Genomic DNA, 17,976 nt, shown 5'->3' with positions numbered 1-17,976 from the left:
TCACGTGAGCATATGGAGACTACATGGTTATCCACGGTCCCATGTAGTCGCTCCCTCCTTCGTCCCATGGTTGAAATTCTGACGAACCATGAATTGATCATCAATTGATCAAATTAGGGTTTCTGAATCCAAGGATCATCATTCCAGATTCTAACGTTAATAATTTTACGACTACCTCATGGTCATTAATTTTATTAATTATGCTCGGTTCAACGACCAGTATTCTAATTAATATTTTTGGTACGCTGCCAATAACCCATCATATGAGCAACACATGCTCAGACGATCAAATATTCAACAATTCATCACATGAGAAACACTTGTTCAGATGAGGAATATTCGCTCAATATTGGTTCAACAATCAATATTCAACGATCCATCGAATGAGAAATACTTGCTCACTCCATCATAAGAACTATACCTCTGTCTCATGACATGTTCAATTCATGAGTTTCAGAACATCATGTTCAACTCAACGACTACATGGACTCATCGTCCCATCAAACCACGAAGCCATCAATTGACTAACAAATCACGAGACGTCAATCGTGTCACTTGGGGGGATATCACTTAGGGTTTTGGTCTGGCGGTCTACGGCACGTGTGTTCAAACACTCGATGGAATGTGAGAAAGTCGTGCAATCAGTTGAAGGAATTCACGAGGTAGTGGGTGGAAAATCGACCAAGTCTCCACACGTTGAGCAACTGGTTTCCAACGCGATCTCCACTTCCCCACTCATTGATTCCATCAACTGTCACACTTCATGGAATCATGGTGTCTACAATACCAGCAATATAAATAAGTCTCTGAATCATGATTGAAGCATCATCAGTATCATCAATCTCACGTCTCATCGACAACACGAGATCATCAACTCATCAATTGAGCAACTACTCTCAATTAAGCAATTTCAATCACTCAGAGCTTATCGTATTCGGAATTCACACGCCCACAATCTTTGATTACCATTGATTCCGCACATTTCTCAGCTTCCCTCCTACAGATCAACCCATCCTCTCTTGTGACTGAATTTACTCTGGAACGGTCATTGTCTTGATTTAGGCCAGAGTACTACAGATTAGTCTCTCGAATCTAAAGCACCCCCTTTGCAGCAGTGCATCTGTGTGAGGTTTAACATTTCGCTCGGTTCGAGGAGTCTCCTCCGTACGGTCGTCTCCTCAATTCCTTAAAAACCAGCAAATCGTTTTCCCCCATCTACACCTGGACAGGCCAACTACAAGCGTAGATTTCCATTCATAAAAGGAGGACTTGCTTCTATTAGTTAATCAATAGATCTCTAATTTTACTTAGAAACTAACAGAGTACCTTTTCTCGTAATTAGAACCATTAATCTATATAAACTGGAAATGAAGTTAAGTTGTAAGACTAGTTAAGATAACAGTTCGACCATTAATGCTAATAATAATAATTGATAATAAGATCACTTATAATCATAACAAAAGAAATGTTAACACTTATCAAATAGTATTGTATTGCACTTTATCTAATTAAAGATCTTATTAGTAAATGTATAACGATAAAAGTAACAATTAGAATTAAGTAGCTACGCAAAATTGTTAGTAATTATCTACAATCAGATTTAGTAAAGTAAATAAAAATTAGAAGTACTTTCTTGTGCATTGAAACCAGATAGTTAATATAAGACTTGTTAGGTTAGACTTAAGAACGTTATTGTATACTGCGTAAAAATTAAAAGATTAAAACTTGTTAGTAAACTTATACCCAAATTATCTTTAGTCCAGCAAATGATTCGATAAATCACTAAAGTAAAACAAATATACATGAAGTAGTATTAATAGTATTTGAATGCTTAGAACAATGTTAGACTTGAAAGAAAATAGATTCGTATATTAATAGAATACTTTATATTAATAGAAAAATCTAAAGATTATTAGAAATATTACACAATAACGATATTAGTAAGAATGATGAGAATAATAACGCAGTTGATAATAGTATTTTGAGTAATTAAGTTGATAGCAAACTTTTAACAGATAAAATATTTGGAAAATTTATATATTGTATTACAGTAACTTAAAATATCATATATTATAGATTTACGTGAAATCAAATTTGGATTTATTGGAATTAAATTAATAAATTTTAGATATTATACTATAAATTTTAGCGCAAAGAACTTAGACATACTTATTTATTGGAATGTAAATTTATAGGATAAGCCAATTGTATTATAATCTAATAGTTGATAGAGATTAAAGAATAATTAGTCTAAAAATTATGATCGCATAGACAATCCAATACTAGAAAATAGCGAGATTAGTATATTTGATAGATCCTGAATATCGTATAGAAACTTTATTATAGAGTATCTTCTAATGTACTTAGAACCAGTGATTTATTGAAATAAAATATAGTCTTTTGAACCTAGAGCCACAAATTCTAGCTGTAAGAAGCCATATAGGTTTGTGCTTTGTTTCATGTTGCTTGCAGTTAAATGAGAGATATTATTTCTCTATAGGGTGGGGAGTTTTTGAAGACCAAAAGGATGGATTGATTTTCGAGGACGAAAATGTATAAGGTGGGGAGAATGTAAAGAACAACAAGCTCGTCAACGCTATTAGACCAGTCAGGAGACGATTTTGCCGCTAATGACTCGATTAGTTAATATAGAATATAATCTAACAACGATTTAGATACGAAACTAATACCGTTGAATAACTCTCGAAAATTTACGCGGATTGGACTACTCGAACGTGTCATTTGGATACCTGACGAAGAAGATATCATCGGATTAGTATGAAGGGAAGATTAGTCATTTTGTAGACAAACTGACTTGGCAGCCCTTATCCAGAGCGTGGGTGCCTCAGTAATTTGCTCGGCCTTATCTTCACCTCACCGAGAAGATTCATTCTTCTTTCTTATTCTTCTTCATTCTTTCTTCTTCTGCTTCCCTTTTCTTCTGCTAGTAAACCCGAGAGACGAAATTGGGATTTGATTTCGAGGGAATCAATTGAGTTAACTGTGTAGATAAATAAGGAGTTGAGGTTTCCGTGTATCTTGAGGAAAAAAGTGGTGGTGTTATGAATTATGAAGAAGAAATAAATGAGAAATTATTAGGGTTTCTGTAATTGAATTCCAGAATTCAATTAAGGATGAATAAGAAGAAGTTAGAAGATGGGTTTGTTCTTAATTGACGTTTGATTGAAGCTGTAGTGTTGTTTGAGGATTGAATCAGGAAGCTAGGGGTTGAGTTGGGTTTCATCCATGGAAGAATTGAGCTGCGGATAAATGAAGAACACGATGGTTGTGGATGAATTATTGTATTGAAGTCGTTCTGATGATTAATCAAAGAGCTAGGGTTTTGTTTGGGAATTTCTGATGAATCTTTAATGGTGGAATTAGAATAGCAGATGAGGAGATGTTGTCGTTGATGAACAAGAGATGGGTTTTGTGAAAAGATGTTGTTTTAAAGAAGCAACAAAAAATGTGCAGTTAAGGTGTTGGAATTGATTGGAAGAATCGGTTGGGTGTGTGTGTTGATTGTTGCAGGACATGTGTGTTGTCTTGAATACATCTGAAGTTGTTAATGAAGGCTAAATGATTGAGGTAATTGTTCTTATCAGTAAACTTAGTAAAGTTATTTGATTCTTATATTGGAGTTGTGTGATTGTTAATGGACTCACAGTTGAGTTACATAAATGGAGTATGTGATGGTGATGAAATTGTTTAGCTGGTAATATTTTTTGAGATGCAATTGAAGTTAACTTATCTGGTAGATAGCTCGGTTTGGTTATACAAGACTGCTTTGTGATCGGTGCCTAATAAGGCATATTTCTAAACTATTTTGTTGTCTTTTATCACATCTCAAGTGCTTTAATGTCCTATATTAAATCAAATTACACATTTTGTGCCTCGAGGCATCAATAATATTATTTTTGTAAATATTGGATAGCTTTTGTTTGGTTGTAGGATCATAAAGAGGACATGGTTAGTCGAGCTATTATGGAAAGTGAAAATGTGGAAGGAAATTCAAATGCGTGCAACGAGTATTATTGGACTTACATGGACCAAAGTGTTAGCCCAAGTCAGGGGCGGAGCTAGGATTTCAAGAGAGGGGGTGCAAAAAAAAATTTTTTTACTGCAACTAAAAAGACTAGCAAAAAAACATTGGTAGCAACTAAACGCCACCAAGATACTGCAAATAGAGTAGATGTGATGGTAGATGGAGGGCAACTTTCTTTAATAGTGATGAGTCATTGGGTGCAATTGATTCTACCGAGCAGTGAACAACCTACACCAAAGAAAAGAAAAAAGCATGCAGGTAGAAAGTGTAATTGATTCTACCGTACTACCTAGGCGCTAAATTTCGTGATATAATCGGGAAAAGAAAAAAAAATGAGAGAAGAAGATATAGACTTTTAAGTTTTTTGTTTTTTTCTTCTGCTGTGATGAGAGAAACAAGCAAAGTGTTTTCATTTAGACTTTAAGGGGGTGCAAACACTGAGATTTTAGGGGGTGCAAACTTTGTTTCACTTTTTTTAGGCTTGAAAAACGGAAGACCTAGTATAGATTCCAAAAATCAAGGGGGTGCAACTGCCAACCCTTGCAATGGGCTGGCTCCACCCCTGGCCCAAGCACCAAAACTCTCATACACCTAAGCTACATGTTCATGTACAACACCCAAGTGAATCCTTAATCCCATCTTCATTGCAATTTTAAAAAATGGATGTTTACCCGTTGTACATTCCTCAAATTAATGTTTGCACGAAATTTTTTCAAAATAGGTGTTTACTGTTGTAAGGATTACAGCCCATAGATAGATGTGCGGCCCAAAATAGATGTCTTTTGGTTTTCCATTCCCATGTATATACATGTATTATATCCATGTAACCTGATGTCTCTAATAATATATCATTCTCCTTGTCTCTATATCTTCTATCTTCACCTCTAATTCTCCTCAAACACGTTATCATGCACGAGCTCTACCCTGCGGCAATGGATTTTGATTTTTTTTATTTGGGTTGCTATTAAATACAGTGCGTTGGAAATCGTTGGAATCAAATCAAATAAATTGGATCCATTTTTCTCTAATCTTTTTAAAAAAGAAAAAGAAAAAAAAAATCATAAAATCAAATCCGTGAGAATTGATTTGAGTATGTTCTACACAAAACATTTTAAAATTTTCCCTGGAATGAATTGGTTGAGAATTAAGTTTACCAGAATCAATCAAATGATTTAATTTTTATATTATAATCGTATGTCCGTGGATGTGATTGATTGGGAATTAATCTTGATTTGTCTTATATGGCGATACAAAGGATTTCTTTCAATTTACTCTTTTATAATATTATGTATTCCACAGTACAAACGATTTCTTTCAGTTTTATAATCTGTATTCGTATGTGGGATTGTTGATAGGAGCGATTGTAATTCTCAGAGAACAAAGGAGAAGGAGTACTGGTCCGATCCAAGTTGTATCAAGCCCTAGTCCATCCCGGTCTGGTTCAATCCAACAGAACCGCTCCACCTACTCCAACCGGACCAACCTATCTGGCCCAGTCCAACCAGATACAGTCCGACCCATGTAATCCGGTCCATCCAGGTCCGTTCCTGTTCCAGTACTGGACCGTGCGCGACTAAGAGTGTTTCGGTTTTGTTTATATATGGCGGGAACCAAAATGAAATGTGAGGTATGTAACTATAACGCGAGTTTTTATATGCTAGTCTTATTTACTCGCTAGGCTTATTTATTTGTTTTTTAAAATATGTCTGGTTTTGTTTATTTTTGTCTTAAATAAGTTAACAACATATAAAAGGTCAATTTAAATTATTTTTATTGATCTCAATCATTAAGAATTTTGGTCTTAATGCTATTTGTTCTCTTGAACATGATATTGGCTATAGTTGAATGGTGTATTTTATTTAATTGGTTGTACCAACTCGATTTCAATGTATTCATTTGGGGTTTAGAAGTACTTGAACACCATTATTGTACACTTGATATTTTTCTCCCAAAATTTGAATGTTCCTTGAAATGTATCCACTTGCTCGACTATTAATATATCAGTTTCAAAACATACGTTCAAATAAAATCACATGTATTCCAATTTTTGTGAAAGAACTCGCAAAAGATGATATGAGTCAGAAAATTTACATTTCTCTACTTCATCCATAATACTAACGAACCGGTATATGTTGAAGTATGAAAACAAGAGAATTAATTATTTTTAATAATATATTCAACCTAAAGTAAGTGGTTGACATGTATAGTGAGATTCTCTTGGCCTATTGAGATAAATAAATTTCTCAAATTAAGCTAAATGTAGCAAAATTGAAAATGGAAAGAACCCCGAAGTGATAAGGGTTAGACGTACTCATATAAAGCATGTGAAAAGGAACATATATATCATGAGACGTAAATGTATTTTTTTTTCCAGTAATAATTAATGACACCAAAGTACCGGTATCAGCTGAATATGGGATGAAGCTAAGATGTAATTCTAGCTCCCATCATAAATGAAATAGTTGGAAATGCACTTGATCATAGGTGTTGATATATACAATGTAATGTGTATCATAGTAGCAACCAATTTTTACATCAACTGCAACAAGAACTTTGCCTGGCCAATTGACTATTTAATTGAACTAGATCACATGTCTGCCCTTACAGTGAGAATGGATTTGATTGCATCTATAAATTATTTCTAATGAATGTGGAAGGAAGCATATTCTTAGAAAAATTAATGTGTCAATCTAGTGAATTGTAGATCACTAGAACTTGAATTACTGAATCCTTATTAACCCCAACAATGAAATGATTGGGATTGATTCATAAAGACTTTGACATAACCATAAGGCATATTGGTTGTGACACGATGTTCCGTTTTGAAAGTACTAACACGAGCATCACTTCATTTGAGTGTATAAGAAAATGAACTAATAGAATGCGAAGTTACGACATCTATCATAATCAATGATTTCTAAAGTTACTAGATTTGCACTGCCTCTCCCTATTATACTTTAGAGTAAGAAAGCACGTCACTCATCTTACAAAGTCTATCTTTAGTGAAACATGATTGAGACCATTCTGTTTTACTTAGATGCAAATGATAAATAACTCATTCTCCAAAGAAATAAAGTGTTGTTAATGAACATATATCCACGCATAATGTGGATCATTCAAAGTGATTTATGGCTCTGGTGGATGATTCGACGCATTGAATCAGTTGTTATTCATAACAAACGATGCGTTTAATTTTTGTAGAATTCCTATCACATATTATACAAAGCAAAGTGCAAAGGCTCACCACCCTTGTAATGCTAGAGAATTTACATCAAAAGGACTTGATGAATATTGCATGTTTAATAAGATCAATATAGAACATCTTATACCCAATGGTCTCGCAGAGGCTACCATCAAAGGTTACAGATGGTGTCTAAGGAATAGGTTATGCGTACCAACCTACCTTTTATTACTTTGGGGATATGCAATATTACACACATCTTTATTTAATTCGTTTTAGAACCCAATATTAGTCATCCTTTTCTGCGTACCAGTTGGTAACTGGATTTAAGCCTGACATTCGTGTCCTTACGCATTTTTGGTTGTACTATATATGTGCCATTACGACTCCACATCGTACTATGATGTGTCTTCAAAAATGTTAAGTAGTTATGTTGGAAATGGATTTCCCAACAATAATTCGTATTTTAAACTTTTGGCAGGGGATCTCTTACCGCTAGATTTTCGGTTTATCACTTTAGTGAGACAGTCTTCCCGTCATTAGGGGGAGATAAGAAAAATTATTTTCTAAGGGAACGACATGAATTTTCGTGGTGTGTTACCACTGTGTCGCATATTGATTCTTGTGCTCCACAAATGTAAATGTGAAGTAACAAAGAATAATCGATTTTCAGATTGTACACTGATGTTGCTAAAGTGATAAGATCACACATACCAGCTGCAAATATTCCTGCAAGGTTAGAAATCCTTAGTATGAGGTACACCATAGACTAAGGTGTTGCAACTACACTTGGTGGAAGTGTAGTTGAGGTCGTGGCTCCATAAAGGAAGATGGAGAGACCACCAGGTTCGATCAATGCTCACCTAGAAAAGAATTAGATGAGTAAGGCACAACCTAATTTGTATCATTAATGAAATCATCTCATTTGATTGTCTCTGATTATGTCCATGAATCAATACTGGAGGACGCTCCGAAGTTTTAATGATTCTAGAGAACAATGAAATCATGTACGGGTTGTGAGAATGCACATGAGTCAACTGAAGGATCATGCGTGCACAGTGATGATATAATCCATAAATAATTGCTCCAGAAGTAGAGCACAATGAGATAGAACCATGCTTTATTTTGATTAATTTCAAATAAATAGCATATTTGGCCTACACAATCCAGGTAGAACTTAGTTCTTTGGAAAATATACGGGTATTTGGTGTGGTAGTGCTAACCAACCAAGTGTAAAGCCTATTGGACATACATAATTAATTTGTCATAAAGCATAATGAGAAGAAAGTAGTCTTAAAGTAAAAAGACTCGCCTTGTGGCGCGACGTTTCTCACAAAGCCCTGGAATTGTTCTCTTGTAATGAACGTTATAGAGTTCCGCTAATTAGTTAGCTTGGTAATTTCAAAAGGACTTGAAATGCATCATGTGTATGTGGTTGTTACGTATCTCTGAAAGAATCAAGAGATAAAAGATATTTACAAAAGTACTTGATAGACTTTTTTTGCCCAAATCAAATGACTCTAAACCACGGAGTGCGTTTACAGTTAGATTGAACACTCATTTATAGATTCAAGCAATCAGGCAGATGTGGTATGCCCGACTAAGTGACTATTTGATTTGGAGGGGATAGACAAGTAAGTTAGCGAGACAACACTAAACACATCAAGTATGTTGAACGTTGAAGACATAAAGATCGCGTTGATATTACTGAAAATATCTGAATCAAAGAAATGAATGTTGATAGTCTGTTAGGAAACTAACTTCCAGAATCAATAACAGGATCTTATAAACATTCAAGTCACCAAAGTAATGTGTGATAAACTCCCTTTGATTACAGTAGACTAATGAAAATTGTCTGATATCAGGGGGAGCATCTAATGGTGTGTTGAACTATTTTCCTTCACCGAGGTTGCTTTTTCCCACAGGGTTTTGTTACTCGGTTTTCAATGAGACAACAATAAACACCATAAATGTAATTTCCCAGCTAAGGCTATTGTCTTTCCCACGAGGATTTTCTTCCTTAAGAGTTTTGAAGCAACTAGTCAACTTCAACGGAGCAAAGTGATCATCTGCAACTGATCACCTTTACTTGCATCTGTCGCGTTGTACTCTTTTCCCTTCATCAAGGTTTTATCCCATTGGGTTTTTCCTTGTCAAGGTTTGAATGAGGCAACATATTCGAGTCCATTTATGTTCTAAGTTTGCTTAATATTGCACTATTTTCTTTAGTTCAGGTTTTGTCCCTATGGGTTTTTCCTGAAGAAGTTTTAACGAGGCAATTAACTTAGACTCATCGATCTGTGAAGATCGTATTGTATGTGATGAACTACATGTAAAGTAAGAGACAACATGTAAAGTACTACATGTGAAGAGTTGTACCAAGGTTTTATCCCACTGGATTTTTCCCTTGTCAAAGTTTTAGTAAGGAAATTGATTTCGGCACAAGTCATCAAGGAGAGGACGACATTTGAAGAACTACATTCAAAGCACTTTATATGAAGCACTGCATATGAAGTTTTATTGAACCGCACAAGGGGGAGTGTTGTAGGGATTACAACCCATAGATGTGCGGCCCAAAACAGATGCCTTTTGGTTTTCCTTTCCCATGTATATACATGTATTATATCCATGTAACCCGATGTCTCTAATAATATATCATTTTCCTTGTCTCTATATCTTCTATCTTCACCTCTAATTCTCTTCAAACATTTACACATTTTTACAGGTAATATTGTATTTAAGTTGAAGTACAAGGGTAATGTGGATATTTCTTAAATTTTGTTTCCCAATTTTAGCCTTTGTATAAAAGTTACCCATTTTTTACATATTTAAATAATGTTTACCGGCCATTTTATCAGTTTCCTTGGTTGTAGGTAAGTGGGTCTATCTATTTCCGGTTTAAATGGGTCATTTTAATAAACATTATCACTTGGTTCAACTACTTTGCAAATGCTTCTTTGCAAGCGGCGGCAGCGCATTTTAGAAAAGATTTGGTAATTTGGTCCCGATGTTGTAATGAGCATCCGTTAGAAGGCGTACAATGCTTACGACCTTGCGACTATAGTGGTTAAGTTCATGCAGGAAGGAGGAGTTTTTCTCTTTTATCATTTTTATTCAAAATGATGTCACTTACTTGCTTGAGGATTGATAAATTCTTATACTCTAAGAATATGGTTTATTAGGGATTTTTTAGTTAGAATCTCTCAGTTGGTGGGAATGCTGGCCAAATGCATAATCACAGGTCAAGTTCTTGGATTTTGTGAATAAATTAATTAAGAGTAAATGGTACCAAATGGATATGCAACACTAGGCATATAATGTTTCTGCACAAATACAACACTAGGCTAATACTTAGTGCACAGACTTAAGGACAACGTTGTCCATCGTCACCGTAATTAGGCTAACTGTACCAAAAGAGTTTACAAGTGTTCCAACTAATACTTGTGAAAATCAAAACTTTCCCATGTAGTATGGGAAGCAGATCAAAAGTCGATAAAACGACGAAAGAGAAAGAAGATGGGTACTATGGGCATTGCAGCTAATACTTGTGAGTTGTGCAACAAGAACATCTTTCACCCTGTGGTTATGCCTGATTATCGGTTGCAGTTGTTGACTTCAGATTCACAATATCAACCATGTCTTCTTGTTTTGTAGAAGAAAGAGTTTCACTCCTTTGCAATGCAGCTGCAATCTTCCTCCTACAAAAAGCGCCCCGGCTAGGATGTGGTCTCTTTCTTTTTCTAACATGTATATAAACTTAAACCTGCCCCTCTAAATTCCTGCAAAACATTTTCTTTTTGAGAAAAAATATGAAGTTAATTAAAAAAAGTTAGTTAAATACTTTTGTAATAAAAGTATTTTTCACTTTATTTTTCACTTTATATTCGTGTCAAAAAAAAGGGACCACATACTTTGAGTATGCGGCCCGACCACATCATAGCCGCCCCGAGCTTGAAGAAAAACTAATATTCATAGACAAACAAATGATGTTAACTTAAGCTGTACATTATAGTGGTGCATCATCGATCTAAGCTGTTGCGCATGATTCTTTGATGGTCATGGATGTAGGAGATCGTAGCATCATAGTGAGCAACTTTCTAATGCAAATTCCATTTTTTGCTGGAAAAAACGATTATTGCAATGTCGAAGCCAACAAAATGGTAAATAGAACCAGACAAGGAAGAGTCAGAGAAACTGAATCAAAAAAAAAAAAATTAAGTGCACAAAATTATTTTTAATGGAATAAGATTAGTGAAAAATAAGGAAGCATATCCCCGGCTGAATCATGCCAGAAGATCGTGGATCTTGTAGCTTCAATATAAGCAACCTTGTAAAACGAATGCCAATTTTCTTGTGCAGATTTATTTGTTTCTTAAAGCGAATACCCATTCCTTACCTTAAACGGAAGGATTCCCATGACTTGATCATCTTTTCTTCAGTTCCTAATCCAAGAATCAAAAGTAAAATATCAATTTACCTTATGTAAAAGCAAAAATTGATGTGCAAATCCTCTTGCGAATTCTGTTTGTGCAAAAATAATTTTGTTACTATAATCCGAATGGTTGATTAATAACAAGAAAAAACTTTTAGATGATTAAATGAATAATGGTTAATAAAAAAGATAAAGATAACCTGATATTTTCACTTTGCAGGAGCAAATCTGTTTTGGCAGAAACGAATATCTGTTTTTGCAGAAAATGAAATGCAAATCTGTTTTAGCAGAAACGAAAATTCTAGTAATGAAGATCTAATATGGATAACCAGATTGCATAAAGCTAAATATATGTTTTCCCAACCAGAAAAACCCGGTCAAAAATCTATCCTAAACCTCCCTAAATAACCTCAGTCAAATTAGATTCGGTGAAACTAATCCTATATTATAGCTTGCAGAAGATAAAATTCACCAAATTAATTTTGTTTTTAACATTTCTGCAAAATGGCAAAAATTGTAAAATGCTGAACAATTATGGTTCTTTGCATAACAAATTTGTAAAACGGTAAAGAAATTTCAAATAATGGGTAAACTCATATTTTGAAAAGATTGTCGTGTAAATACTAATTTGAAGAATCTTATTTGTGTATAAACCTATTACCTGTTTTACTTTCATGTTTGGAGATCAGAAACAATTTTCTTTTCTCTCTTACACCACCTATGAGGATTTTCTCTGTCAACTGTAAACCCTATCTCTGTCAACCTCATCCGTGCCCCTATTTCACTAGCTTTCTCTCCAATTAGTACCATTTCACATCAAGTTACCGTTAGAAGCATGAAGACAAATTCAGAAGACGTTGTGAGATGAATGTCTGCTTCAGTGGTGGGTTTAGAGACATCAAATCCCTAATTTTCTGATTGCACTTAATTTATTAAAAATAAGGATTGATTATGAGGGGAAAATCTTGTATAAATGGGGTTGTTGTTGTATTTTGAGGGAGCAAGCCCGGAGTAGCCGGTGCAATTTGCAGTAGTAAATTAGGTTTAGTTTCATTTTGTATTATGTTCTAAACATCTTTGTTAGGGCTTAGATGAAACTCTTAATCTAACATCAGATAATTTTGGTTATGAATTTGTTCTTGTTGTGCTTAATTGCTTAAGGGTATATTTAATCTTTGTAGTACAACATATTACTTTCACCTTGTTTGTTATATGCAACCTAGGCAGCTGGAACAATTCTATGTTGTGGTGCTGCAACTCATGCTTAAATGAATCGAATTATCTTTTAATTAGTTGTGCTTTAATCATACAATTAATGCTTAGGATGAACACTTTAGTTGTGATTAATTATCCATCTTTAGATCACCTTGAATATGCGGCAAACTCAAGTCTTCACCGTTGTTCGTTAACTGAATTATCTACCGTAGGTTAAGCAGTGGATTCGACTTCCCTAGTGCCTTCTAATTGCATTTTAATCTTGTTTGTGTAGTATAATCATTCATAACCTTTGTCGTATCGACGCAAACTCCATCTTCGTGTTATTCTTGTTTGGAATCAGTTATAGTAAGAACGTAGCTTCAACCTTACACCCACCTTGTCCCTGAGGATCGACCTGTACTTGCTCTGTGTTGCATATCGACACTGTGCACTTGCAGTTTAATATTGTACGCATCTTTCCCAACCTACCAAGTTTTTGGCACCGTTGCCGGGGACTCGATAGCGATGTGGTTAACTATTTATGTTGGAAAGACGATTAATAAAAATACTTTTTAAAGATTTTAATTTAGTGTTTCTTTTGTGAATGAAAACTTATTAGTCCCACGTAGTGGAGTTTCCACTCTTTATTTGTTTTTAAGAGACTATATAATATTTTTAGTCCCACATAGGGGAGGAGCTCTTCTTAACTTGAGTTTGTTAATTATATAAACAAATTCACTTCTTTTGTAAAAGTAGGGAAAAAAAAGGGGTTGCTCTATATTCTAGAGGGACCCCTATATGGTAAAGGGGTTGCTCTATATTTTAGAGGGACCCCTAAAGGGATTCTCTATATTTTAGAGAGACCCCCAAGGGAAATATTTTGTATTGCTTTCTTTAGCATTCGCGATTTTCCTTAATGTTTTTTCGGAGTTGCCAAGCTCAAGTTGAGCATCTACTACATATGCTAGTAGTAGGTGCATTAGGGTGTTTTATCCTGGAGATATCCGTCCTGTGAGGGCTATAGCATCACTCTTGAGTGTATCCGGGCGCTAATGTCTTAAGGACAGCGTGTTGAACACGCGACTCACTCTGTTTTCCAAAGTTTTGCCCTGTTGCGGAGATATGGGGAGCTTGTTCATTTCGTCAAAGCAATCACTTCCACTATAAAGGAGCTAAGTATCAATAACTTTTTGCTTATTTGATTTTTCTTTGTTTTTGATTATTGCACCCAACAATCTTAAGACATTAATTATTTGTAATAATCGAAAATGGTTGGTCTTGTGAACCATGGATGTTAATTGTGGAGTGAAAAACAAAAAACGAATTTTTGGTCATATGTAGAGTTTCGAATTTACCTCTCAACATAGAAGGAATTTCGATGACCCCTTTTGACACAATGTAGTAGACATCCTGATAATTACCCGCGTAAAATTTCAGAATTTTTGGAGTTGTAAAAATATTTTTTTGATATTTTACAAAACAGAAAAACGTTTCTGAAAAATTCTGACAAGCAGAAATTTGTTGTTAACTAAATTAATTTTTGTGGGGTAACCATGAGTTTTTTGAAAGGCTGATTCAAACGAAGTTTGTATATCTAGATGTTATCTTTAAAACTCATATTTTACTTTCTGATTTGGAATTGTGATTTGTGAATAAAGGTGTCATCTCCGAGGGACATGGCTAATAGCCGCATGTGGTTGGAAACAAATCTTCCAAAGATGGCAAAGGTGAGAACATCGAACGCAACACTAAGAGTGGTCTTCATAATAAAGGTATGTTTCGTAAACCTGAATCTAGCATTACTTTAATTAAGGGTGATTTTTATGTTTGTAAATTCCTAGCCATATGGCAGTAAATTGTAGACAACGTAAAAACCTTAATAAGTAGTAAGTTAATGCTAATTTAGTTGAAACAAACTAGAACGAGTTCAGTGGCATGATGTCGGAAGTTATTTTAATAACCAATGTGAGAGATATTGATGGGTGGACTTTGGAGCCACTAAGCATGTTTGCTGAAACAGAGACCTGTTCACCTCCTATTAGAGGATAGGGGATGTCGAGAAACTCTATATGAGTAACTCATCTGCAACAGAGGTTGCATAAAAGGAAAAGGTCGAGCAGAAGCTCATATCTGTAATATTCTCACATTGAATGAAGTTTTCATGTTCCAGGCATATGCAAGAATCTTGTATCTTTTTATGTTGTAGATGGTAAAATATTGAAGATCTTAAGTGAATTTAGAAAACTTGTTGTAACTAAGGGCAGTGATTTTTTAGGCGACGGTTATAAGACTTAGGGTCTTTATAAGCTTAAAGGAAAATCTGATAAAATGAACATAGTTTATTCTTGTGCTTTCTTTTGTGTGACTTTGACATGTAAATTATAAGTCAATGCATAAACTGGATAGCATAGGCTACGTACCCAAATTTAATTTGGATATTGAACACAAAAGTTAAATTCGCGTAGAATCAAAATATGATAAAAAAAAAACCTTTTAGCAAAATGTTCATAGAAATTCTAAACCCTTAGAATTAATTCACTCGGACCTAGTTGACATGAATCCGGTTCAAACTAGAGGTGGTAAGAAATGGTTTATTACTTTTATAGACGACTGTACTAGGTATTGTCATATATATTTGCTTAGAGGTAAGGATGATGCCTTAGAACCTTTAAGATGTATAAAATTGAAGTTGAAAACCAAATAAATAATACCATTAAAACCATTAGGTCTGACCGTGGTTGTGAGTATAAAATTCCGAAAGGAGATTTCTGTGTAAAACATGGCATAATACACGAAGTTACCCCTCCTTATTCACCTCAGTCGAGTGGTGTAGTTGAACGTAAGAACCGTACCCTTAAGGAGATGATGAATTCCATGTTAATTAGTTCAGGATTACCTTCGAACTTGTGGGGGGAAGCTGTTCTCTCAGCCTGCTATATGTTGAACAGAGTACCTTTTAAAGGATCAGATAAAACTCCATATGAACTATGGAAAGGTAGACAACCTTATTCTGCATACTTCAAAGTGTGGGGGTGTTTGGCTAAGGTTGCCATCCCTAAACCTAAAATAGAGGACCCAAAAATATAGCTTCGTTCATAACATTTACCGAAACCCCACTCTGCTAAGAAGCTTCATTTAGTGAAATGGACAAAGTTCGTCTGAAGCAGACTTGGGATCATGCTAGTTTACCTTCGGGAAGTAAGACCATAGGATGTAAATGAGTCTTTAAGAGGAAACGTAAGATAGATGGAACTGTGGAAAAATTATGAGGCTAGGTTGATATCTAAAGGATATAAACTAAAAGTAGGTGTACATTTCCTTGATTCTAATTCGCATGTGACAAGAATTACTTCCGATTGAGATGCTAATTTTTATTACTGCCATAAACAACTTAGAGATACATCAGATGGATGTTAATACAAATTTTATAAAGCCGTGAATTAGATAAAGAAATTTACATAGACCAACCTGAGGACTTTGTAGTGAAAGGTTGTGAAGACAAAGATTGCAAGTTGAACAAATCTTTGTATTGATTTCAAATAAGCACGTAAACAGTGACATGATAATTTGATCATGTGATAATGAGTAGTGGATTTAAGGTAATGAATCTGACAAGTATATTTGCAAGTAACTTGTTAAGGATTCCTATGTGATTGTATGCTTGTATATTGATGATATGCTTATACTTGATATAAACGTAGATATAATTAATTCCACTAAAACATACGCTGAATGAGAACGTTGACTTGAAAGACTTAGACCTTATTGATGTAATCATAAGGATGAGGATTAGAAGATAATCTAACATTTATAGTCTTAGTCATTCTCATTGTGTTAAATTTGTGCTTATAAGATACAATCAGTTTGATTGTGAGCATGCCTTACTCCGTACGATTCTTCTTGTAGATTCGAGAAAAATAAGAGTAATGGAATATCTTAACTTGAATACTCAAGAGTTATAGGATGTCTGATGAATTTAATGAACAGTAAGAGTCCACACATTGCCTATATTGTGAGTAAGTTAAGTATATATACTTGTAGTCCAGAACAAGAGCATTGGGATGCGCTTAATAGAGTATTATGGTACCTAAATACTCTATTACCTTTTGTTTTATTTATGAAAGGTATCTTGTTGTCCTTGAGGGACTTTGTGATGCAAACTGGATAGTTGACTCAGAGGAGTCTAAGTCTACCAGTGGATATGTTTTCACTCTAGCAAGAGGGTTTGTTTCTGGAAGTTTTTCAGACAAATATATATTACTCAATTCATTATGGAATCTGAGAGTATTGCGTTAGATAAAGCATGAGAGAGGGCCGAGTGCCTAAGATGATTTTTAGAAGACATTCCTCTCTGGCATAGGCCTGTGCCAGCTATATCTATACATTGTGTTAGCCAAGCTATAATAGTTAAAGCTAAGTAATAACTAATCTCAATCGGCGTTATTTCCATTGATTGGCTAAAGTTCAAGGAGAATTTCGCGCAACCTTTGACGAAAGGTTTGTACAAAGAGATAGTCAAAAATGCATCGAGGGGGTTGGGGCTTAAGCTCATATATTAAACTTACCATGAAGGATACTCAACCTTGCTGACTGGAGATCCCATGATCAAGGTTTCGAATGAGAAACTAATTTGTGGTGGGTAAAGGTAAACACTATCAGAGATTTTCATTCTCTGTCCCTTCCCCATGGTGTAGACGTGATAGTGTGACTGCATGTGGAGGATGACTTTTTAATAAGTCTTAATGAGTTCTATAGTTTCAATTTAAGATTGAAGTGGGGTGTAGCAGTAAACACTCTTGATGGAATTCACCTATCTGAATGGGGAAGTGGGTCGCTTCCTATGAGAATATGAGCTGATTCTCTAGAGCATTCTGAGAAACAGGATAAGTCCAGGGCCAAAACGGACACAACGGCACGAGCTTGGCAGCAACCTTGGAGATATCATGCGTGGTTATTATCGCGGATTACACCAAACGCTAGCAGTTCAAGACATCGCGTTCACTGTCTAGCAAGTAGTTCCGGTAATCTCTCACTAAGCAAAGGTTCAACACCTCATGGACACTTCTGCCTATAGTGGTATTTCCTGTTTTTTCGTTTTTATCTATTTTTAATTCCTTTTGA

At 34.9% G+C, this 17,976-nt stretch overlaps 2 long non-coding RNA genes across 2 annotated transcripts; one reads left to right on the top strand and one right to left on the bottom strand.

The window, feature by feature from the left end:
• Window positions 1-5,010: 5,010 nt before the first annotated feature.
• On the top strand, window positions 5,011-5,822 carry LOC113293837. The gene is made up of 2 exons (XR_003332603.1): window positions 5,011-5,135; window positions 5,401-5,822. It is a non-coding gene; the product is annotated as an uncharacterized LOC113293837 (long non-coding RNA).
• A 4,664-nt stretch (window positions 5,823-10,486) lies between these two features.
• LOC113292810 lies at window positions 10,487-12,072 on the bottom strand. Its single transcript, XR_003331881.1, has 2 exons — window positions 11,859-12,072; window positions 10,487-11,747 (listed from the first exon to the last, which is right to left on the bottom strand). It is a non-coding gene; the product is annotated as an uncharacterized LOC113292810 (long non-coding RNA).
• Between the last annotated feature and the right edge of the window lie 5,904 nt (window positions 12,073-17,976).

Source organism: Papaver somniferum, chromosome 7, assembly GCF_003573695.1.
Source record: "Papaver somniferum cultivar HN1 chromosome 7, ASM357369v1, whole genome shotgun sequence".
Lineage (NCBI taxonomy): Eukaryota > Viridiplantae > Streptophyta > Magnoliopsida > Ranunculales > Papaveraceae > Papaver > Papaver somniferum.
The sequence above is the reverse complement of the archived record's forward strand: the minus strand, read 5'-3'. Positions and strand labels throughout refer to the sequence as shown.